Source organism: Thermobia domestica, chromosome 10 (assembly GCF_964235325.1).
Source record: "Thermobia domestica chromosome 10, izTheDome1.hap1.1, whole genome shotgun sequence".
NCBI classification, from domain to species: Eukaryota; Metazoa; Arthropoda; class Insecta; order Zygentoma; family Lepismatidae; genus Thermobia; species Thermobia domestica.
Window position 1 is genome coordinate 145,393,738 of NC_137463.1, and position 25,374 is coordinate 145,419,111.

A 25,374-nucleotide genomic window follows, 5' to 3' on the forward strand; every position below is an offset into this window, starting at 1 on the left:
AGCTTCGTGGCCTTCTGTCTGTAAAGCAGCTTGGAATAGTCGCAAAGTAACAAGGAGCTGACCAGTAAGCATTGATTGTCCTTATGTCGTGTAATACCAAGGGCAATAAGTTGAAACCAACTGGGATCGACGTGTAGTAGATCTTTCATTCTTATGTCCCCTCTTGGATAAAAATGTACATGGAGTCTTTGCATGTACCGCATATCGAAACATCGTTCTTTATTAAGACAGTTAAACTTTGCTTCTTTTTAGGACAGTCAAAAAGTAACGGTAGTTACAAAAATTTTAGTGTCCTTGCAGAGGTCAGAATCCTTGGAGTCAATCTGCTATAGAACATCTTAGCATATAAACAATCAAACAATAAACAATTGTTATAAACGTACAATTGAATGGTACTGTAGTACGCGAATGTGTAGTGGTACTGTAGTATCCTTTTTCAAACACAAACCTCATTCAATTGGATTCATGCTTAGACCATTTCGCTCCGGGACTTTTAGGTACTTGCGAATTGAATGCTGCACACCTACCGTTCTAATAGGGGAAAAAGTGGCCATATTGAAACTTTGTAACTACTTTTTTGTTACAACTGATAGGCTTATAACTAGAAGGACATGTTTCCTTCTCCATACAGGCGGATAAGTAATTTATTATCTTGACCATTGTTTCAGGATTGATATTTAGTTAATTGAAGATTGTGACTAACTTACACAATTTTTCTTCTTTTTGAAGGTTCTTGAAGGTAGGCAACTATTCTCTCCTGTTGCATCATCAAAAAAGTGAAAGCACTCTTTTAGTGAAGCTCAGGATTCCTTAAATTTAATGTTTTCGAAGTATTTACTTTCGATTCTGCTTCCATGTGGTCTTAAAAGAATCAGCAACTTGCAAAAAATTCTACCAGTAATTAAAAATTGAACATCCCAGTCCATCCTAAAATTTTTCTTTAATCACCGCATCACCTCATCATATATAGAATCTTGATGATGAGAGTCAAGGTTCTATAGACGCCTCGATATTTTTTATAGACGCAAGTTTAACTTTCATTTAATCGAAAACTAATAGCAGTATCTATTAATTTCTTTGGGCACCGAGACGAGCAAGTACTCGAACACTATTACTAAAGGAGAAAATTCAGGTTTTCTGATCTAAGATGAGGAAAGTGAGTAAGGATAAAAGCCGGCATATAAGGTGCTCTACTTAAAGAATTCCAAAGAATGTAAAGAGAACAATAAACCACCTTCTTTTATACCTTGTTTTTTACCTTCATTTAAAGTTACATCAAGATCATCTTCATGTCCATTTTGTTAGGTTTATAAGGCGGCGACGGTAACACAAAATAATAATCATAACTGATTGCAGCAAGAATTATGCCGTTGTCAATGACATGTTGATATTCTACATCTGTTGTTCTTAATCATCTATATCAGATTGTCTTCCATTCTGCCATTTCTACATGAACTCTCTTGGCAGAATACACGAACCCCTGAGTACTTCATATCGGCCCTTTTACATTAAAATGTGTCTCGTTCACAAACCTATCTTTCAGTCACTTTTTATCTAGTGTTAAGTAAGCTTATCCGGCTGGAACTGATGTTAGCTGTGGGGGTCATGGAATTCGCAAATCGTCTTTCACACAACAACCACGTTCCAGGGGGTTCATGCTTAGACCATTTCACTCCGGAAATTTTTGCTCGTTAACTTGTGTCTGTCCTGCTAGAATTCCGTTTTCTCTTCGGGCACCAAAGCTGCTCGTGTTAAAAATTTAATTAATATGTAAATAAATGATAAAACAATTTGTTGTTTTATACCTTGGTTTTTACTTTTTTTAAAAGTTAAATCAAGATCGTCTTCATGTCCATATGGTTAGGTCTATAAGGCGGGGACGTTATTTCAATAAAATCATAACTGATTGGATCAACAATTAGCAATTGTTAATGACATATTGGTTTCGAACAACTTTGTTCGTCATCATCTATATAAGATTGCCTTCCGATGTGATATTTGACATGAAGCCCCTTGGCAGAATGGAGAAAACCTTCAATATTTGATATCTGCTCTTTCATACTAACATTTGGCTGGTTCACATCTTGCAGGCCTTTGTTATGGTATCTGTGTGGGTCCTTAAAATTTGTATATTCTCTTTCACACACAAAACTCTTTCGATAGGGTTCATGCTGAGACCACTTCGCTCGTGGTGTTGGAGGTTCTTCCGAATTGAATGCTAAAAAGCTGCCGTGTTAGTAGGGGGAAAAGTTGCCATATTGATGCTTTGTAATATTCCTCTCTTGTTATACCTGATATGGCTTATACCACGGAGGATATGATTCCTTCTCCATACGGGCGAATAAGAAATGTGTAATCTTGAACATTTTTCCGGATTGAGTTTTGGTTGGTTGAAGAATCTAAATAACTTGCACAATCCTTCTTCTTTTTGAAGGATCTTGAGAGCTGCCAACTATTCACTGCTGAGAATAGCTGAGGTCGTGTTACAGCCTGTTGAGTCATGAAAAAACTGAAAACAATCTTTTAATGAGGCTCAAGTGTCTTTAAATTTAATAATTTCGTAGCATTTCCTTTCAGTAGAGCTTTTATTGACATTAAAAAAATCAACAACTGCTTATGAAGTTCTCTAGTAAGATTCTTAAAAGATCTGAATCAGAGTCATCAACAGCTACAGATTTCCCGTTTGTAGTTTCTTCTATTACTGTTGTACATATACAGCTACCTTTATCTTTTGCTCACAGTTACATAATTTCGAACCGTCTACTATTGATCTCCAAGTTTCTCAACAACTTTATTGTCGTGACTACAATGGCAGAAAAAAAATTTATTGTTCCGTATATTTCCCCAAAGCTCTTTTTTCTCTTTTGGCACTTACCATGTCTAATTGTAATTTCTATCCATAAAATATATGGTGAAATAGAGTTTAACATAATTTATAAACGTTTACAACGGAGAATTGTGTTTCCAATTTTAGTCCACACACTTTGCGTGTAGAACCTCATTCTTCTCCGTGTGGCTTTTAAAACACAAACAATAGAGACTTTGCGTAATCACCGCAGTCGAATTGACATTCTTGCGCATTGACAAATTATCACACAATGAGAGTGGCATTAGATCAAGGTATCGCTCTGATGATAAACTGATGCCCATAAAAATCCTGTAGACTTCCTTTATCGTAACAGTAATTGGGAATGAAAAATTAATCTTGCAAACGTTGTGTCTGACGTTGAGTTAATCCCCCAGAAAATTTCGTTGGCTTCCTTAAAAGCTGTTCGATAATCATATTACTTGGAACTTCGTTCGAGTATGTCAATGTTCCTTGAGTTTTTACTTGTTGTAATTCTCTGACACCGTATTTGCTTCCAGGCCTCCATTTGTTGAATATAGTGATGTGCAATTTTTTCAAAGAAAAGATGACCAGCTGTGTGAGAAAACGGAAATATTAATTTAATTGCCATCAAATGAAGTTTCTAGTCCCCTGTTCAATTTAGTCCCATTTATGAATAGCAATACGGTTATGATCTTTTCTATATACTGCAGTCAAAGTTCACGTTTCGGAGTTTGTAACCATCTTAATTGTTTGATTTCTTAATATGGTTTTTGTCATGCAGCTTCATTTTCTTATAATGTTGCATAGTGATTTCCTATTCCAGACGCTGTTGAAAAGATCGCATATCCTAGATTATATCTCCTTCGACAGTTGTAAATGTCTTCATAACCACATGTAGAAGTCCCGGAGCAAAGTCTACAGTTGAGTTCTCAATGATCTTGAGTAAGCATGGCTATTCTGCAATTTCACCAAAGTTTTCATAATGTACAGGATAAAGTAAAGTTCTATACCATTTCCAGACATATTATGTCTGTTCGTGCCTCTGGTGGGTTGTATTGCATGCTAACTGCTGGCATTATTTTTAAGAAGAGGTCAAAACGTATCTCGACATCTCCTCTTGGTAAAATATCTGAATGTTTTGTAACTTGTTAAGACAATGTTCCCTGAAAACAGTCTGAAGTATAGATCAAAGGACATATCTGTTTGTTTCGACTTTGTTGTTGCCAATGTTAACGGCTCTTAGCTGGACTATGCAAGAAATGTACTCGAGGCACTTTGCCAGGATATTCCGCTATATGATGCGATCATCTAAGCAGAATTCAACAGACGATCTGGTGCTTCTATTTTGGAAAAGGTATTTACTTGGTAATTTAGAATGGCTCTGGTCAACGGACATGAATATGCTCTCATACATACCAGACCAAGTGACAGACAGGTTCAGTGTTAGAGATAAGTATACTTCGTAAGCCTATGGCTATTAATCAGGTAGATTTTTGGTGGAGTAGCTTTCTGCTCTTGAGTGGAAACCTTTGAGTCGATGGAATGAACACGCAAGGACTGTTCACGTCAGCAGAAATACATCTTGTTCATCATTCTGTCTCAGGTATAAACGGTGTCAAAAAGCTAATAAAGTTGTTGCACTAATTGGCTACAGAGGGAGAGCTAACCCCGGTGATTAAAAATTCGGAAGATCGAGAAATTCAAGTACTCCATAAAAGATTAAAAGAGTGTACAATATGGCACTCTGTTGTGCAAGATGAACCATGCGAATCACAAAGACTTTTAGTTCTATAGCCTGATGATTATTCGGATAGATACGTAGCGTTATCAATTTAGAATGTTGATAAAGACGTTCAAGGTTGCAAAAGACTCCTTTGAACAATGAATCCGAGGGCGTAGGATTTTGTGTTGTGTACCTAGGTCTTAAAAACAAAGAAGTAGTGCTTTTAGAGCTCTTTAACTAACATTATGTGATGGCGTACCATTTAAAAAACCGTGGATTTACTTCTCCCTTTTACGAGAAAAGGGCATTAGACACGAATACGTTTGGGAACGGTCAGCGGTTTGTTTTAGGTGGGCTCAGAATTGAAAAATGTTGTGATACATAATGCAAAATAAATAAATAAATAAATAAATAAATAAATAAATAAATATTAATATATCAGTGATAATCAAGTAATTGCTATACTTTTTGTGTATAAGCAACTAGAATACTATTTCAGAATGGTTTCTGCTGAAGAAATCTACATAACACCCACAACGCTCTCACCTTTTCTTGATTGTTAACCTGATAGACACTGATTAATACAAAGAGTTGTGTTCTTCCGGATATATTATTTAAGAAAGTCTGCAGTGTGTTAACAGTCGAGACTATCAAATATGCATTTAATTATCGTCCTTGCTTTTCACTACAGCTTATATTCGGAAATGTATAGGATTGACTATTTTCTTGTCCTCCATTAATAATATTTTCCCGATTGTATCCTGTAAAATTTGCTTTCGAACCGATTATATTCTAACACCCGAAGCAGCATTACATCGGCCTGATTTGAACGATGAGAAAGATGAAGAATTGATTTTAGGTTCTTTTGAGATCTTCCCTTAGACGGTTAGTTGGAAAATATTAACTGTACAGTCAGTCGTGTGTTCGCTACCAACTTAGTAACACTAGTAGAATGTGAACTAGCCACTTGTTAATAGAAAAAAGCAGATATGAAATATTGAAGGTTTTTTCCATTTAGCCAAGTAACTTCATTTACAAATGCCAGATCGGAAGACAATCTTACATAGATAATGACGAACAGAGCTGTTGAAAACCAATTGGTGGTATATTCTTTAGTTTACATACTTTCGATATCTCTAACCCGAGCGGCTATGGTAGCCGAAGAGAAAACGAAATTGTAGCAGGATACAGACAAGTTAGCGAGCAAAAACTTCGGGAGTTAAATGGTCTAAGTATGAACCCAATCGAACGTGGTTCTCCAACATTTTATCGCGCTTTCTCTTTTCTATACCTTTTGAGCTCAGCGCGATATACATTCTTTCTCAGCTATAGACTTCTTGTTCCGCATTTCACTGGGTTTAAAGTCGTTTAAAGTCCAAAGGACAATATGAGCTGCCGTACATTTCCCATTTTAAACCGCACGCTTCCGTCGGTTGTACTCCATGCAAACTCATTCGACTCGTTCTTATGCAAGTATCATGGCGGATCTCGACATTTGCTGTCATTATCTTTTTATCTAAATGCATCCTGATATCTACAATTAGTAATACCATTATTTCTGCAGAAAGCAACAGTCGGCAGCCTTGTACATAAATCTTAAAACATTTGCAAATGAAGGAAATTTTTCATCAGATTTTAGAGTAAAACAGCGTGTAAGTTGCAATTGAAAAATCCTAATCTCACTACGCTTCTTAAAAAATATTACTATGTCTGGTTGGTTGTATTGCATGCTAACTGCTTGCATTCGTTTTGATAAGACAACAACACATATCTGGATAACTACTCTGTATAATATCTGAATGTTTCTGTAACTAGGTAATACAGTGTTCAATGAAAACAGTCAGAAGTATTGATATCTGTGTGTTTCGACTTTCTTCTTGCCAATGTTAACGGCTCTTAGCTGGACCGTGCAAGGAATTTACTCTTGAAAGTTTGCCATGATATTCCGCTATATGCAGCGATCATCTATACAGAATTCTACATAAGATTTGCTGCTTCTATTATTGTAAAGGTAACACTTGGTGATATAGGAGGGCTCTGGTGAACGGCCATGGATATGCTCGCATACATACGAGGAAAAATGACGTCTGATTCAGTGTTAGGGGGAGTACATTTCGTAAGCCTTAACTGCTGGCGATTAATCTGGTACATTTTGTGGAGTAGCTTTCTACTGTTGAGAAGAAACCTTACACGCAAGCTCTATTTACGTCAGCAAAATCAGGTAGCTTGAATTTAATAAATAAGATTACACAAATTCTTCCTGTTGATAATTCCGTCTCAGATACGAAAGGTGTCAAAAAGCTAATACAGTTGGTGCACGGGAAAATCAAATCCTCCTATAAGCATAATAAGAGTGTACGATACGGCACTCTCTAGAGCAAGATGAACCGTGCGAGTCAGAAAGACTTTCATGTTCTACAGCCTAAAGATTATTGGGATAGATACGTAGCTTTATCAATATGGAATGTTGATGAAGTGAGTCAGGGATCAAAAGCGCCTCGAAATTTTTTATAGACGCAAGTTTAATTTTCAAGCTAATCGAAAGCTAATAGCTGTACCTTTTACTTTCTTTGGGCACCGAGACGAGCAAGTAGTCGAACACTATTACTAAAGGAGATAATTCAAGGCTTCTGCTCCAAGATGTGGAAAGTGAGTAAGGACATAAGCCGGCATATAAGCTGCTGGTGTTAAAGAATACCAAAAAATGTAAAATTGTAATATACCAAGATTTTTTATACCTTGTTTTTATACCTTCATTTTAAGTTACATCAAGATCAACTTCATGTCCATTTTTTTAAATCTATAAGACGGTGACGTTGACACAAAATAATAATCAAAACTGATTGGACCAAGAATTGTCAATGACGTTGATTTTCAACTGCTGTTGTTCCTAATCATCTATATCAGATTGTCTTCCATTCTTATTTTCTACATGAACTCCCTTGACAAAGTACACAAAACACTGAATACTTCATATCGGCTCTTTTACTTTAACATGTGGCTCTTTCACAATCCTATCTTTCATTCAGTTTTTATCTAGAGGTAAGTAAGCTTATCTGGCTGGAGCTGATGGTAGTTGTGTGGGTTCTGGAATTCGCATATCATATATCACACACCAACATCGTTCGATTGGGTTCATGCTTAGATCATTTCACTCCTGAAGTTCGAGGTACTTCCGAATTGAATGCTGCAAAGCAGCTGTATTAGAAACGGGAAAAGTGGCCATATTGAATCTTTTAAACTACTTCCTTGTTATATCTTATATGGCTTATACCAGGAGAACAGGACGGTATCGGATGATTACAAGAAACTAATAACTCAAGGAACATTCACAATTCTCAGAAATGGAAAACTTCTTAAATGAAGATCCAACTGATATGATTATCCAACAGTGCTTAAAGAAGGCCACAAAATTTTCGTGGGGAGAAAGTCAACGGCAGACACAACGTTAGCCAGATTCATCGTTCACTTCCTTATACTGTTACGATAAAAGAAGTTCTACAGGACTTATGAAGGAAAGAGTTTATCATCTGAGCGACACGTTGAGTTAATGTCATCATTCTTGTGTGAAAATATCTCAATGGGCAAGAATGTAAGTTGCAATGCGGTGAATATTTCAGAGTCTCTGTTGTGTGGTGTTATAAACCCACACGTAGAAGGATGAGTCTTATACACGCAATGGCGTGGACTAAAAATGGAAAATCAAATCTGCGTTAAGTACTTTTATAAATTATGTTAAGCTATTTTCACTTGTAATTTATGGATTTAAATTACAATTAGACACGGAAAGTGCCGAAAGAGAAAAAAGAGCTTTCAGGAAATATCTGTAACGATCGAATTTAAATCTGCCATTGAAGCCATGACAATTCAATCACAGATCTTGAGAAACTTAGAGATTAATACTAGATGTCTTCAAGGCATGGAAGCAGTTTTCAAATGCGTAAAGCTAGCTGTATATGGAGAAGACTAATGGAAGAAACTACAAACGGGAAACCTGTAGCTGTTGATGGGTCTTATTCGGATCTTATAAGAATCTTATTAGAATACTTGATGAGCAGTTGCTGATGGTTTTAAAACCACATACAAGCAGAACTGATAGGAAATTCTGTGAAATGGTTAAATTAATAGAAACTTTATCGTCTTTAAAAAATAGCTTTCATTTTATTGTCACGTCCTCAGCTATATTGAGCTGTGACTAGTTAGCTGCCTATAAGATCCTTCATAAAGAAGAAGAATTGTGAAAGAACCAACCAAAACTAAAATAAATTCTACAAAATGGTCAAGATTACATATTTCTTATTCGCCTGTATGGAGAAGAAAACATGTCCTCCATTGTATAAGCCATATCAGATATAACAAGGGAGTAGTTACAAAGCTTCAAAATGACCACTTCTTCCCCTGCTAACACGGCAGTATTCAGCATTTAATCAGAAGTCACTGCAATTCCAGGAGCTAAATGGTCTAAGCATGAACCCAATCGAAAGATGATATGCGAATTCCAGGACCCACACAACTATCATCAGCTTCAGCCGGCTAATGTTACTAACCTTTAAATAACAAGTGACTGCAAGATAGAAATGTGAACGAGCCACATGTAACTATAAAAGAGCAAATATGAAAAGCTGGTTTTCTCCATTTTGCTAAGTTACTTCATGTACAAATGGCAGTTCGGTAGAAAGATCTTATATATATGATGACGAACAAAGCTGTTGAAAACCAATATGTCATTGACAATTTCTTAATTGTTGATCCAAACAGTTATGATTATTATTTCGAAATAACGTCTCTGGCCCATAGACCAAACAAAATGGACATGAAGAAGATATCGAAGTAACTTTAAAAGAATGTATAAAAACAAGGTTTAAAATATAAAGGTGGATTACACTAGTTAACAAAGGTTTTGTTACATAAAAGGAAATACCTGTTCTTAAAGGAACTTTTTCTCTGAATTCGAATATGCACTCGGTTTTTCTCCATCACGTACGATTTTCCCGTAACAGAGGGATTTTCGGGAAAATCCCTCAAAAATTTCCCTCTTCGTTTATTTTACACCCCAAGATCTTGTCCCCTTGCATATACTAACTTAGAAATTATACCTAAGTATACTTTGATTCATATTTAACAAGCCCTCCAAGTTTTGTAATAATCGCTTTATTCTTTCTAGAGAAATAAATATGTTTGTATGTATACTGTGTGTACTGTTTATTGCACCTTATAGTAATGTTTTCAGATCTCTTAAGTTGAGGTAAAACGTTTTGCTTTATTACCACAAACACATATATAAAATATAATACAATATAATTTACAAGTGTGGCAATTTACACTAAACAATAACACAAATGTACCAAGAGGTCATGAAAAGACAATCAAAACTATCACAATATATGAAACTTCCATTGGGTTACAAAAACGTACACTACTTCCTTCTTTTGTAAGAAATGTTGCATTCTCTAACAAGACCCCAACAATAGTCTCCCTTCATTGAAGGATCCCATCGTCCCTGGTACCTTTTCTCCATAGCCATTATATCTTGGTGGAATCTTTCCCCCTGTTCGTCGCTGAGAGCACCTAGGTTAGCAGGAAAGAAGCTGAGGTGGGAGTGCAAAAAGTGGATTTTTAAAGACATCCTACAACCCAACTCTTTGTATTTCTGTATCATGTCCTGTACGATTTCTGTGTAACTCTCAGCTTTGTTATTGCCCAGAAAGTTGAGCACAAAAAACTTAAATGCTGTCCCGGCAGCTAGCTCAGCACTATTTAACTTGCTGTCAAAGCTATCATCAAGCATTAATTTCCTAATTTTTGGGACCAATAAACACTCCCGCTGAAATCTTAGCATCATTCAGGTTAGGTAACTTATCTCGCAAATACTTGAAACCTTCACCAGATGTGTCCATGGCTTTGACAAAGTTTTTCATAAGTCCTAACTTGATATGAAGTGGCGGTAGTAATATCTTATTAGGATCTACCAAAGGAGCGTATTTGACGTTGCATTCTCCAGGTACGTAATTTACACTAGGTTCCCATTCCTTCACTTCATAATGTTTGTCATCAGCTCGGCTATCCCATAAACATAAAAAAACATTGGTACTTCGTGTAACCACACTGCAGTCCTAATAAAATACCAACTACCTTGAGATCACAACATATTTGCCAACAATGGTCCTTGTAATTTATAAGATTTAGCAAAGTTGACATGGTGTCATAGGATTCCTTAATCTTCACTGAGTGCGCAAGTGGTATAGAAGGTTTTTTATTTCCATTATGTAAAAGGACAGCTTTAAGCTGTTAACAAATATTGATAACCATTTCATGAACAAAACGAAAAAACTTGGAGAATTGTATATATATATATATATATTAAGATATACATATACTGTACGTTAAAAAAATATATATACGTTGGAAGTACATTCTATTTTTATACACGTTTCTAATTTACAGAGAGCAATACAAGTGTGTTGTTGACAATTGTAAATAATCATTTTTATGTCTGTTTTTGTAGTAATAAAGGAAATCGTTTTTACCCCAACTCAGGAGATCGGAAAGCATTACTATCAGGTGCAATAAACAGTGCACACAGTATACAAATATATCTATTTCTCTAGAAAGAACAAAGCGATTTTTACAAAACTTTTAGGGTTTATTAAATATAAAACAAGGTATACTTAGGTATAATTTCTATGTTACTATATATAAAAGGACAGGAGCTAGGGGAATAATATATCTGAAAAAGGGAAATTTTTGAGGGAATTTCCCGAAAATCCCTCTGTTACGGGAAAACTGTACGTGATGGAGAGAAACCGAGTGCATATTCGAATTCAGCGCAAAAAGTTCCTTTAAGATCAGGTGATTTTTCTCATGTAACAAACAAAAAGTTTAAATTTGTTAACTAGTGTTATTGTTTAGTTTACATATTTTGGAATTTTTTAACATGAGCGGCTTTAGTACCCGAAGAGAAAATAAAACCGTTGCAGAACAAACTCAATTTAACGAGCAATAACCAATTCATTAGGATATCACATTCGCATACTACAGTACAATTCAATTGTACGTTTATAACAATTGTTTATTGTTTGATTGTTTATATGATAAGTTGTTCTAATGCAGAAGATTGATTCCAAGCATTCTGCCATCTGCAAGGATAGTAACAATTGTGTAACTAACGTTTAGTTTTCGAATCTCCTAAAAAGAAGCAAAGTTTAACTCTTTTAATAAAGAACGATGTTTCGATATGCGGTACATGCAAAGACTCCATGTACATTTTTATCCAAGAGGGGGCGTAAAAATGAAAGCTCTACTACACTTCGATCCCAGTTGGTTTCAACTTAGTGCCCTCAACACAAGTCCACTCAATGCTTACTGCTCAGCACCGTGTTTCTTTCTGAGTGTACCAAGCTGCTTTGGAGACAGAAGGTCACGAAGCTTAACAATATTTCGTAACCGTTATATTACACTTATAGTCGTAAGCTTGTAAAGGATTCAGGTTATTGGCCTGAAAATCTAAAAGGAGTTCTTTTGGTGATTACCAAAGTGATTACCTTGTTGTAAACCCAGGCCCGCTACTCTTGGAATGTGAGAGAAATCCGTCCATTGAATTTATAAAGCTAGCGGTAAAAAACATTCATTCGCAATACAAATTAATTATACAGGTCTGGTAGAAAGGTGTAGAACACAGATTTATCAGATCAACAAATTTATCACTTGACAGTTTTTTTTTTTTTTTTTTTTTTTGTACTTAGTTTACATTCGTTGATTTTCAGTTAAGAACACCTTAAAGATTCACACTTTCCACATCTTTCCCTGAATTTCCTCCTTTAATAATTGCTCGTGTCGGTGCCCAAAGAAAGTAATAAATACAGTTAATAAATAACTTTCGCTTGCCTGACAGTTAAACTTGCGTCTATAAAAAATCTCGAGGTGTCTTTTGCAACCTTGACTCACTTCATCAATATGCTATATTGATAACGCTACGTATCTATTACACTAATCTTTAGGCTATAGAACCTTAAAGTCTTTCTGACTCGCACGGTTCATTTTGCAGTCCAGACATTTTACGCACACTCTTTTAATAAGGAGGATTTCAGCTTATTGGAGGAATTGAGTTTTTCGATTTTCTAAACGTTTTCCCACCGGTGAGTAAAGTTCTGGTAAGCTTCCCCTCTGTAGCAGATTAGTGCACCAACTGTATTAGCGTTTTGACACCTTTCATACCTGAGACAAAATGAACAACAAGAGTATTTCTGTAATCACAAAGAAAGTGTTCTACCCAGCATATATTATCACAGACGTATATGCGGAAGTGCAGCTGCAAGCGTTACAGGAAGTTGAAATGACCGTGTTCTTCAAATGGTGGTTGTGATTGCGTGTCAGGTCAAAGCGCATACAAACAACGGTATAATTCAGATACACAAGACGATATACATAAATATACATATTTGTTTGTTATTTCGTTAGTGTCTCTAAAATTACAATATGATTAAGAGACACTCTGGCATAGTCCACGGCGATTGCCAATACGCTATTGTTGGTCAAACATGATAGAAACAGCAGAATTAACACGTTCAGAGTTACTAAGGTACAGCAGCAACTACAAGCTCTCTCAGAAGCAACTATCACTTACAATGATCATCAAATATTAGTGAAACACAGATTAAAGCTTACAAAGTTCCTAGGAAGACAGCATTGACACACCAAAATATTAGAGGGAAAGTGGATTTCACAATGAAGAAATGTTAAAAGATATTATTATCAAGACAATGCTACCGTGATTTCAGAATACTTTTTCATTCATTAACCTGGATATGGAGGTATCTGATATGAATGACTTTTCCTGCTTTATGAAATGTGTGGGACTTTGTTACTAATAGAATGAGCTTATATGGAAAGATTATATGATTAGCCCTCAGTTTGGTTGCTTTGTGATGACCATTGTTACTGAGTTTGTAGGGAACCCAGGCCTGACTATACCATAAATATTTTCTAACTAAACAAGGGAAGATCATAAAAGAACCTAAAATGATTCTTTATTTGTCACATGGATCAGATCACCGATCTCAAAACCAAAGTAAAACTGCTTCGGAACATAGCGAATCCTACACATCTCTGTATGTAAACACTAGTGAGCAGCAACGACGCTAATTAAATGCATATTTGATAGTTTCGAGTGTTAACAAACAGGAGACTTTCTTTAAATAATATATCCGTAAGAACACAACTCTTTAGATTAAACGATCAAGAAAAGGTGAGAGCGTGATGGGTGTAAAGTAGATTTCTTCAGCAGGAACCACTCTCAAAAGTAATGTAGTTGCTTAAAAACGGGAAATATAGATATTGCTTCATTATCATTAATGAATTAATACTTATGTTTTTAAAATTAGGTATCACAACATTTTTAATCTCAAGGGCCCATCTAAAAAAAACCGCTGGTCGTTCCCAAAGCTATATGACTGTGATACCGTTGTCTTATTAAAGGGAGAAGTAAATCCATGTACGGCATGTGTAGCTATAGGAGCACTACTGCTTCGTTCTTAATATCTATACTAGCTCTAACCCAATAGAAATTAAAGAATACATGGCGACGTCCACTTCTGATTTCTAAATTTCACACCATGTTTAGATAGACATAAGCCGCCATAAGCCCTTTAGCCCATGCAGACACTTTGAAATGGAATCCTGATTTATTGGCAACCCTCTTGCACCTTAAACAACGAATTAAAAATCAAAATCCCCGTCCATCTTCTAAATTATTTCTGTAATCACCGGATCACTTAGAGATCGTTTTAATCTTTTATTATTATCTTTTCTCATATATTGTAGACTACTATTACAACGAAGTCACGTGACATCTCTGCTAATGTTCTCATTTTAAAGTGATTTCTGGTGGTGCAGATGCATATAACAAAAAGCCTGACAAGCTCGGGGATGCCTGCCCTATCGGAAGTGACCCATCATCTTGTCCATCGTTATAATGCACTTCCTCTTTACTATACCTTATTAGTCTGATACAACGTTTGAGTTGCAATTGAAAAAACCTAATCTCACTACGCTTCTTATCAAATATTACTATGTCTGGTTGGTTGTATTGCGTGCTAACTACTTGCATTCTTTTTGATTAGACAACAACACATATCTCTACATCTACTCTTAATAAAATGTAATCTGAACGTTTCGGAATCTTAGAATTACTATGTTTTATGAAAACAGTCTGAAGTATACATCTAAGGACATATCTCTGTATTTCGACCTTCTTATTACCAATGTTAACTGCTCTACTAAGGAATGTACTATATGCAGCTTCACATGGTATTCCGCTTTATGCAGGAAACACCTAAGCAGAAATCTACAAACGATTTGGTGCATCTATTATTGTAAATGAATTTATTTGGTGATCTAGGGTGGCTCTGGTCAATGGCCATGGATATGCTCCCATACATACCAGGCCAAATAACTGTCTAGATCAGCGTTAGAGATGAGTACACTTCGTAAGCCTATGATGCTGGCTATCAATCATGTACATTTTGTGGAGTAACTTTCTGCTCTTGAGAAGACAACTTTCAATCGGTGGCAAGACACGGAAGCTCTAATCACGTCAGAGTGTTGAGCTGGTGTTGAATTTAAAAACTAAGATTAAAAATATTATTCTTATTGATCTTTCCGTATCAGATATGCAAGGTGTCAAAAAGCTAATACAGTTGGTGCACTAATCTGCTACAGAGGGAAACTTACCAGAACTTTACTCACCGTTGAGAAAACGTTTAGAAAATTGCGGAATTCAAGTCCGCCAATAAGGTTATCACTTTAAGCCGGCGTGTTTGCTTTTAAAAAGTACTCAGAAAAACAGCCATTTTTGGTGTTTTTCAGTAAGAATTAAAAAATATTCTATAGGTTAATATGTGTGTTTATTACACCATTAGAAAGATCAGTGTTTCCTCTCCATTCACAAAAAAACATTACAAGCATACATGCGTCATAACGGGAGCTTCAATGGTTTATCTTGGATATGATTTTCGAGATAGGAAAAAAGGCCGTACTTTGAGTTCTTAAGTGTACCTCGCCTTGGTATGATAAACACGGAAACATTCTGGTAAGCATAGACCCACATCACAATCAGGACACATCCACGTTGTGTTCTTTCGCATCCGTTTGCCATCATATACCTTTCCTACATCAGAAAAGACCCTACAATATCTAGTAGGTTTCTCTTTTTTTCCCGTAGCGGGAACCTTCTTTGCAAAATGTCTTTTGGTCAATCTGTTGGTTCAATGTAAGTTTCAGGAACTTGTTGAGCTTCGATACGTGCTTTTTCACTCAAAGCTTGTCCCACTTTCTGCAGAAAGTCTGCTAAATGCACATTGTTTATCTCTTGTCTACTTCTAGTTTTTTGTATAGTATTCATGACATATTAAGCACTTCAGTTGCTTCCGATTGATCGAATAATACGCCACTAATTAATCACTTTTGTCCTCACAAACTTTGTATATATTGTAGTCTAACACTACGTTCGGTTTTGTCATCCCTACATGTCCGCTCTTTGATTTCTCTGTAACTTCAGTGGATGTAGCTTGATATTTAGTTGAAAGCAACAAGACATGCCTTGTATCTTTCCATTTCACTCACAAAAAATTATCTTTACGCTGAAAGATTATATACCTTTTTTAAGTTCTTTTGAACAACTGTAGCTTTAGGCAAGTCCTTTCTACTTGCCGTAAAAGTTCCAACAGCCATTGTGTTCCTTTCCCCGGAACAAGAAGGCTCAAAGTCAGGATCAGGTACTAAGTCAGGATCAAGTTCTGCATCGTCATGGCCATCTTCAAATTCCAACTCCTCTTCTGATCAAGAATTAATATAAATTTCATCTAATAAATCATCAATATTCTGGTCACTTAGTTTTTTGCATTCGTGTTCATTCAGTTTGAAAGAGGAAAAAATGACGGAAGAACACCTGCCAAACATCTCTGTGCAACATGCTACGAGCTCAAATGAGACTACTTATTGTTCTCCTTTCCTGACTGCAACGGATTCCATTTTTTCCTACTACGGTGTAACAGCGTACATAGGTATCCCTACAGATTCTGCAAAATTATCTTGCAGGTCTCTGGCATGAAAAAAGAATCCTATATAATAACATTTGATTGCACGACCATAGCAAGTGCATGGCGTGCTTAGCCAAAATACCGTGCTCGTGCTAAGCACGCGAATGGCGTTGAATGTGTTAATAAGTGTGTGCTATATGGCAGACTGTACTGCAAGATGAACCTTGCGAGTCAGAAAAGCAACTTGGTACAGTCGCAAATAATCAAAATGCTGAGCAGTAAGCATTGATTGTCCTTATGTCGTATAAAACCTAGGTAAATAAGTTGAAACAACCAGGGATCGACGTGTAGTAGAGATTTCATTCTTACGCCCCCTCTTGGATAAAAATGTACAAGGAGTCCTTGCATGTACCACATATCGAAACATCGTTCTTTTTTAAGAGAGCTTCTTTTCTTGCTCTTCTTTGCTTCTTTTTTTGAGATTCGAAAACTAAACAGTAGTTACACAATGTTTAGTATTCTTCCAGATGGCAAAATTATTTGTGTCAATCATCTGCTGTTGAACATATAAACAATCAAACACTAAACAATTGTTATTAACGTCTAATTTAATTGTACTGTAATACGCGAATGTGATATTTAATGAATTGGTTTAGCTCGTTAAATTAGATTTGTCCTGCTACGGATTTGTTTTCTCTTCGGGTACCAAAGCAGCTCGTGTTAAAGAATTCCTAAATATGTTAACTAAACAATAAACCACCCTCATGTTTTATACCTTCTTTTCATACCTTCTTTTAGATTTACATCAAGGTCGTCTTCATGTCCATTTTGTTAGGTTTATAAGGCGGGGACGTTATTACAAAATCATAATCATAACTGATTAGATCAACAATTAAGCCATTGTCAAAGACATTTTGTTTTTCAACAGCTGTTGTTCGTCATCATCTATATAAGATTGTATTCCGATCTGATATTTGTACATAAAGTCCGTGTCAATGCTGTCCTACTACGAAGATTTAATCAAGTCTCCACTCCCGTCTCGCGTCTTGATTTAGTATTCTGAAACAACCTTTGGATAGCTATTCATCTTGTGAAAGCTTCGCCAAAACGATTGTGTAATGGTGAGATGCGGACCTCTTCTTTTGATATGAGCTGTTTAAACCCTCTGTATCTCTCAATATTTCAACTACAAGTACTAATACTATATATTCTACTCATCTGCATACTGTAAATAACTGTGAGAAAAGTGTGCAAAGCTCATGCGTTATGACATTAGAGCAGCCATTATACAGGAAAGATGTTGAAATCGTAAATCACCAGAAGAAATTTCTGAACGGTCCAAAATTTGCTGTGAAGAAATTTCTAGGCATGAATGGATATATTATATCCGGAAATTGTATAGAAAAACTTCGGAGTATCCTGTAACTATGACAACTTTAGTGAAAATGCCGAGAGTCTATGCCGAGAGAGATGACAAAATCTGGGATCTGCGATTTAATTCAACAACGTCTGGATGAGGAAATCCATATCCATATTTGCAAGAAAATGAAACGGCATGACAAAAATCATATTAGGAAATGTCAAAATTAGGACGGTGACATTTTCCGAACCGTTAACTTTGGCTGCAGTATATAGAGAAGGTCATAATAGTATTCCAATTCATTAAAAGGGACTAGATTGAACAGGGGACTAGAAACTTTATTTGAAGGTTATCAAATTAATGCTTCTGTTTTCTCACGCAGCTGGCCATCTTTTCTATGAAAAATTTCCACATCACTAAACTCAAATGGAGGAAGCCCTGGTGGCAAATACGGTATCAGAGAATTACAAAAAATTAACAACTGAAGGAACATTCACAATTCGCAGAATAAGAGGCCTTCTTGAGCGAAGTTCGAAGTGATATTATTATCGAAGAGAGTTTAACGAAGGCCGCGAAATTTTCTGGGGATTAACTCAACGTGAGAAACAAAGTTAGCAAGATTAATCTTTTATTCCCGAATACTGTTATGTTAAAAGATTTTCTAGTGTACTTTCGTAGGAAACAGTATATCATCTGAGCGGGACGTTGAGCTAATGCCACCTTCCTTGCTTAAAAATATCCAAGTGCGCTAGAATTTTAATTCGACTGCGCTGAGTATTGCAGTCTCTGTTGTACTGACTTGTGAGGTTTAAAACGCAGGCGTAGAAGGAAGAATTGTACACGCAATGGTGTGAGCTAAAAATATCAACTCAAATCTGCTAAGCGCCATTTTCACCTTATATTTTATGTATTCAAATTACAATTAGGAACGGAAAGTGCAGAAATACGAAAAAGAGCTCTCGGGAAATATCTGCAACAATCCAATTTAAATCAGCCATTGGAACCACGGCAATTCAATCAAAGTTCTTGAGAAACTTGGAGATTAATTCAAGACTCCTTCAAATAATGCAAACAGTTTCGAAAGAGAAAAGGTAGATGTATATGGACAAGAATACTGGAAGATACTACAAACGGGAAATCTGTAGCTTTTGACGGGACTGATTCAATACTTCTAAGAATCTTCATGAGCAGTTGATGATTCTTTTGAGGCCAATACAAGCACTACTGAAAGTAAGTGCTACGAAATTAATAAATTTAAAGATACTTTAGGGTCATTAAAAGATTGGTTTCACTTTTTTCATGATGCAAAAGGCCTCAGCTATATTCAGCAATGAATAGTTGGCAGTCTTTAAGATCATTCAAAAAGAAGAAGAATTGTTAAAGTTAATCAGAGTCTACAAGCAACCAAAACTAATCCTGACAAAATGGACAAGATTACACATTTCTTATTCCCCTGTTTGTGAAGGAAACATGTTCACCCTGTTATAAGCCATATCAGGTATAACTAGGGAGCAGTTACAAAGCTTTAATATGGCCAAAATTTCCCCTATTAATACAGCAGCTGTTCAGCATTCAATTCGGCAGTCCCTCCAACTCCAGCAGTTAAATGGTCTAAGCGTGAACCCAATCGAATGAGGTGAGTGTGTCAAAGAGGATATGCGAATTCCAGGACCCACCATCTACCATCAGCTCCAGCCGGTTAAGGTTACTTACCTGTACAGAACAAGTGACTGCAAGATATTATTGTGGACGAGTCACAAGTTAGTATAAAAGAGCAGATATGAAATATTGAAGGTTTTCACAATTCTGCCAAGGGACTTCAAGTACAAATATCACATCGGAAGATGGATGATGACGAACAACATCTTTTGAAAACCAATAGGTCATTGACAATGGCTTAAATGTTGATCCAATCAGTTATGATTATTACTTGGTAATAACGTCCCCCCTTATATACCTAACAAAATGGACATGAAGACGATCTTGATGTAGATATAAAACTAGGTAAAAAACAAGGTATAAAACACGAAAGTGGCTTATTCTTTAGTTTACATATTTTAGGATTCTATGATACAAGCTTCTTTGGTACCCGAAGAGAAAACAAAACCGTAGCAGGACAAATCAAATTTAAAGAGCTAAACCAATTCATTTAGATATCTCATTCGTGTACTACAGTACCATTCATTTGTACGTTAAATTCAATTGTTTATTGTTTGATTGTTTATATGTTAAGATGTTCAACAGCAGATCATTGACACAAAGGATTTTGCCATCTGCAAGAACACTAAACATATTTTAACTACCGTTTAGTTTTCGAATCTCCTAAAAAGAAGCAAAGTTTAACCCTCTTAATAAAGAAAGATGTTTCGATATGTGGTACATGCAAAGACTCCATGTACATTTTTATCCAAGTGGAACGTATGAATGAAAGCTCTACTACACGTCGATCGCTGTAGGTTTCAACTTATTGGCCTAGGTTTTATACGACATAAGGAAAATCAATGCTTACTGATCAGTGCCTTGATCCTTTGCTACTTTACCAAGCTTCTTTTCAGACAAAAGGCCAAAAAGCTTAACATTATTCAGTAGCATTTATATTACACTTATGGTCGTAAGCTTGTAAAGTATTCACATGCAGGTTATTGGCCTGAAATTCTAATAGGAGTTTTTTAGGTAATTGGGAAGGTGGTTACCTCGTAGAACTAGGCCCGCTTCTCTTGGCCTGTGAGAAAAGGCCGGCCGATGTATTTATAAAGCTAGCTGTTTAATGCACTCATGATACATAGTAATTGCATGTATCCTACTATGCAAGATACATGATACTTGCAATTGATAACTCATGATACAAAATAGTTATACAGATCTGGTAAAACAGGTGTGGAAGACAGACATCAACAAAATTATCAATTGACAGTTTTTTTTTTTTTTTTTTTTTTGTACATAGGTTACATTCGGTGATTTTCTGTTAAGAACACCTGAAAGACCTAAAATTTCTTATGCTTACTTTGCACATCTTGGAGCAGAAGCCCTGAAATTTCTCCCTTAGTAATAATGATACATGGTCGCTTACTCTGAGGGAAGAACATGGACTGAAAGTATTTGAGAACAGGATCCTGAGAAGAATATTCGGACCCAAGAGGAACGAGAATGGTGAATGGCGGAAGCTTCATAACGAGAAACTACATAGTTTATACGGTTTACCCAACATTGTTAGGGTCGTCAAGTCTAGGAGGCTTAGGTGGGCAGGTCATGTAGCTAGAATGGAAGAAAGTAGAAACGCTTTCAAAGTCTTGACTGGTAGACCCATAGGAAAACGACCATTAGGAAGACCTAGGCGCAGATGGGAGGACAATATTAAGATGGATCTCGCAGAGATAGGAATACAAAGTAGAAACTGGATGCAATTAGCTAAGGATAGAAGTCAGTGGAGAGCTTTTGTGAACGCAGCACTGAACCTCCGGGTTCCATAGGCCATAGAGTTAGTTAGTTAGTTAGTTAGTAATAACGTTCGAGTACTTCCCGTCTCGGTGCTCAAAGAAACTAATAGATACTGCATTAACTTTCGATTAGCCTGAAAGTTAAACTTTCGTCTATAAAAATTTCGAGGCGTCTTTTGCAACCTTCACTCACTTCAGCAAGATGCTATATTGATAACGCTATGTATATATCACACTAATCTTTAGGCTATAGAACCTTAAAGTCTTTCTGACTCGAACGGTTCATCTTGCACTACAGACTGCCATATCGCACACTCTTATTAACACTTTGAACGTCATACGCTTGTATAGCACGAGCACGGTAATTTTGCTAAGCAGGCCATGCACGTGCTATGGACGTGCAATCAAATGTTATTATATAGGTGTCCTTTTTGCATGCCAGAGATGTGCACTATTATTTGCCAAATCTGTAGGGATACCTCTGTATGCTACAGCAGATATGAAATACTGAAGGTTTTCTTCACTTTGCTGTTACTTCATGTACAAATGGCACTTCGGAAGACAATCTTATATATATGATGAACTAAGCTGTTGAAAACCAATATGTCAATCACAATTGCTTAATTGTTGACCCGAATAGTTATGATTATTATTTTGAAATAACGTCCCCGCCCCATAGACCTAACAAAATGGACATAAACGCGATACTCAAGTAACTTAAACGAACGTATAAAAACAAGGTTTAAAATATTAAGGTGGATTATTGTTTAGTTTACATATTTTGGAAATCTACAACACGGGCTACTTCGGTACCCTAAGAGAAAACGAAACCGTATCAGGACACACAGCGAGCAATAACCAATTCATTTCGATATCAGATTTTCGTACTAAAGTATCATTCAATTGTACGTTTATTGTTTATTGTTTGATTCTATATATGCTAGGACTTTCAACAACAGGTAATTGACTCCGAGGATTCCGCCAACTGCTAGGACACTTAAATTTGTGTAACTGCCGTTTAGTTTTCGACTCTCCTAAAGAGAAGTCAAGTTTAACACTCTTAATAAAGAACGATGTTTGGACATTCCGTACATGCAAAGACTCCATGTACATTTTTATCCAGACCGTGTAGTAAGAATGAGATCTCTACTACAGGTCCATCGCAATTGGTTTCGACTTATTGCCCTACGTTTTATACGACATAAGGATAGTCAATGCTTCTCAGCACCTTGTTCCTTTGCGACTGTACCAACCTATTTTTCAGACAGAAGCCCGCGAAGCTTAACAATTTTCTGTAACAGTTATACTAGACTTATGGTCGTAAGCTTGTAATGGATACAAATACAGGTTATTGGCCGGAAAATCTAATAGGATATCCTAAGGTAATTAGGTACGTAATTATCTTGCAGAACCAGACCCGCTTCTCTTGGCCTGTGAAACAAGTCCGGCCGATGAATTTCTAAAGCTAGCGGTGTAAATCACTGATTTGCGATACAAAGATGTTATACAGGTAAAGTAGAAAAGGTGTATAACAGAGACAGCAAGAAAGTAATCAGTTGACAATATTTTTTTCTACTTTGGTTACATTGTGATGTTTTCATTTAAGTCACTTGAAAGATATAAAACTTCCTAAGCTCACTTCCCACACTTTGCAACAGGAGCCCTGAAATTGCCTTCTTGGGATAGTTCGTCCGCTGCCCAAGGAAAGTAAAAGAGACTGTGATAATTTTTCTTTTAGCCAGAAAGTTAAACTGGAGTTTATAAAAAATATCGAGGCGTCTTTTCCAAGGTTGACTCATTTAATCGAGATTCTATTTTTATAACTACCGTTTAGTTTTCGAATCTCCTAAAAAGAGGCAAAGTTTAACTCTTAATAAAGAACGAAGTTTTTACATACAAAGACCTCATGTACACTTTAATCCAAGAACGAAACTTCTAAAAAACGTGGATCCCACTTGGTTTCAACTTATTTCCCTAGATTTTATAGGCTATAAGTACAATCAATGGATATTTCTCACACCTTGATCCTTTGCGACCGTACCAAGAAGCTTTTGAGACAGAAGGTCACGAAGCTTAACAATATTCCGTAACAGTTATATTGCACATGTGATCGTAAAATTGTAAAGGAATGACATGCTTGAAACCCTAATAGGAGTTTTTTAGAAATTAAATTTAGGAATTAAATTTAGAAATATTATATTAATAATAATTAAAACTTGAAAAATCTATTAAATCCTCTTAATTAACCTGAGATACCGATTAAGGTTATATTAATAAGCTTAACATATCAAGTATATGTTAGTTTTTACAGCATATGTGTGTGGAGAAAGTAAATATACTTGTATAGGATACAATTTTGTTTGAGGGGGGAAAAACTAAATTGTATCCTAGACAAGAGGGAAAATAGGGTTTATTAACTACTAATTTTTATTTTTAGATTAAATACATAATTAATAATTATTTATTTTAGCGTTATAAATTAAGAATAAAGTATTATCTTGGCTTTTCTTCTCTTATTTATCTAGTTGTACATGATAATTAATGCATATTATTGATCTTAAAGGTATATAATGAAGTACAATTGGTCGCAGTACTTGTTTTCTTTTATTGATTAATGTTTCAAGCAGTTAAGGTTCAATGAGACCCGGCGAAATTCGTGCCAGCTGCCGCGGTGTAACTAGGGGGTTGAAGGGAAGGGGTAGTGATGGTTAAGCTGTAGTTATAAATTTAAATTAAAGGACTTTGTTTTATTTTTTTTTAGGTGAAATTATTTAAAATAATGAGTTCTATGTTTGAGGCTATAAAATTATTTTTAAACTAGGATTAGATACCCTATTGTTTTTAATGTAAAATGTAATACCTGGGTAATAGTAGTTATGTTCTTGAAACTCAAAGGATTTGACGGTATTTTAGGCTCTTCAGAGGAATTTGTGCCGTAATCGACAATCCACGATATATTTTACTTACTGTTGTTTCGCAGTATGTATACCGCCGTAGTTGAAGGTATTAGAGACAGTTACAGACCTTCATTATCTCTATTCAGGAGGACATCAGGTCAAGGAGATGGATTACAATAGAATGTTTATACGGTTTTTATTATGAAATTATTTAAATGAAGGTGGATCTGAATCTAATGTTTGTTATGTAGCTATTATGAGTGGGGCTCTAAGATATGTACACATCGCCCGTCGCTCTCATTTGTTTAGGTGGGATAATTCGTAACAAAGTGGGCGTACCGGAAGGTGTGCCTAGATTGGATTAATAGCAAAATAGAGCTTGTTAGTTGAGCTATTCGTTTACATCGAGGAGGTTTCTGTACAATTGATTGAAGGATGTTCTTATGCATATTATTTTATTATATTGAGGCTAAGCGAATCAACTTTAATTGATGTTATAGAATTAATTTGTTGATATTATAGTTAATTAGTACCGTATGGGACTGTTAATAGGAGTATCTATTACTTTCCTTGTGCACCAAGAGGAGCAGGTACTCGAACACTATAACTAAGGGAGAAGATTCAGTGCTTCTGCTCTAAGATGTGGAAAGTGAGTAAAAACATAAGTCGGCTTATATGCTGTTCGTGTTAAAGAATTCCAAAAAATGTAAACAGAACAATAAACCACCTTGTTTATAAATTGTTTTTATACCTTTATTCAAAGTTACATCAAAAACATCTTAATATCCATTTTGTTAGGTCTTTAAGGCAATGACGGAAACACAAAATAATAATCATAACTGATTGGAGCAAGAATTATACCGTTGTCAATGACATGTTGATTTTCTACAGCTGTTGTTCCTAATCATCTCTATCAGATTGTGATCCATTCTGCCATTTTTACATGAACTCTCGTGGCAGAATACACAAATACCTAAATACTTCATATCGGCTCATTTACACTAAAATGTAGCACGTTCACAAACCTATCTTTCAGTCACTTTTTATCTACAGGTAAGTAAGCTTATCCGGCTGGAGCTGATGGTAGCTGTG

The 25,374-nt window shown here is 35.9% G+C and overlaps 1 non-coding gene across 1 annotated transcript; it reads left to right on the top strand.

Annotated features, from left to right (window-relative positions):
• Window positions 1-24,247: 24,247 nt before the first annotated feature.
• Window positions 24,248-24,636, top strand: LOC145663238 (small subunit ribosomal RNA). Its single transcript, XR_014127166.1, has one exon. It is a non-coding gene; the product is annotated as a small subunit ribosomal RNA (ribosomal RNA).
• Window positions 24,637-25,374: the final 738 nt, after the last annotated feature.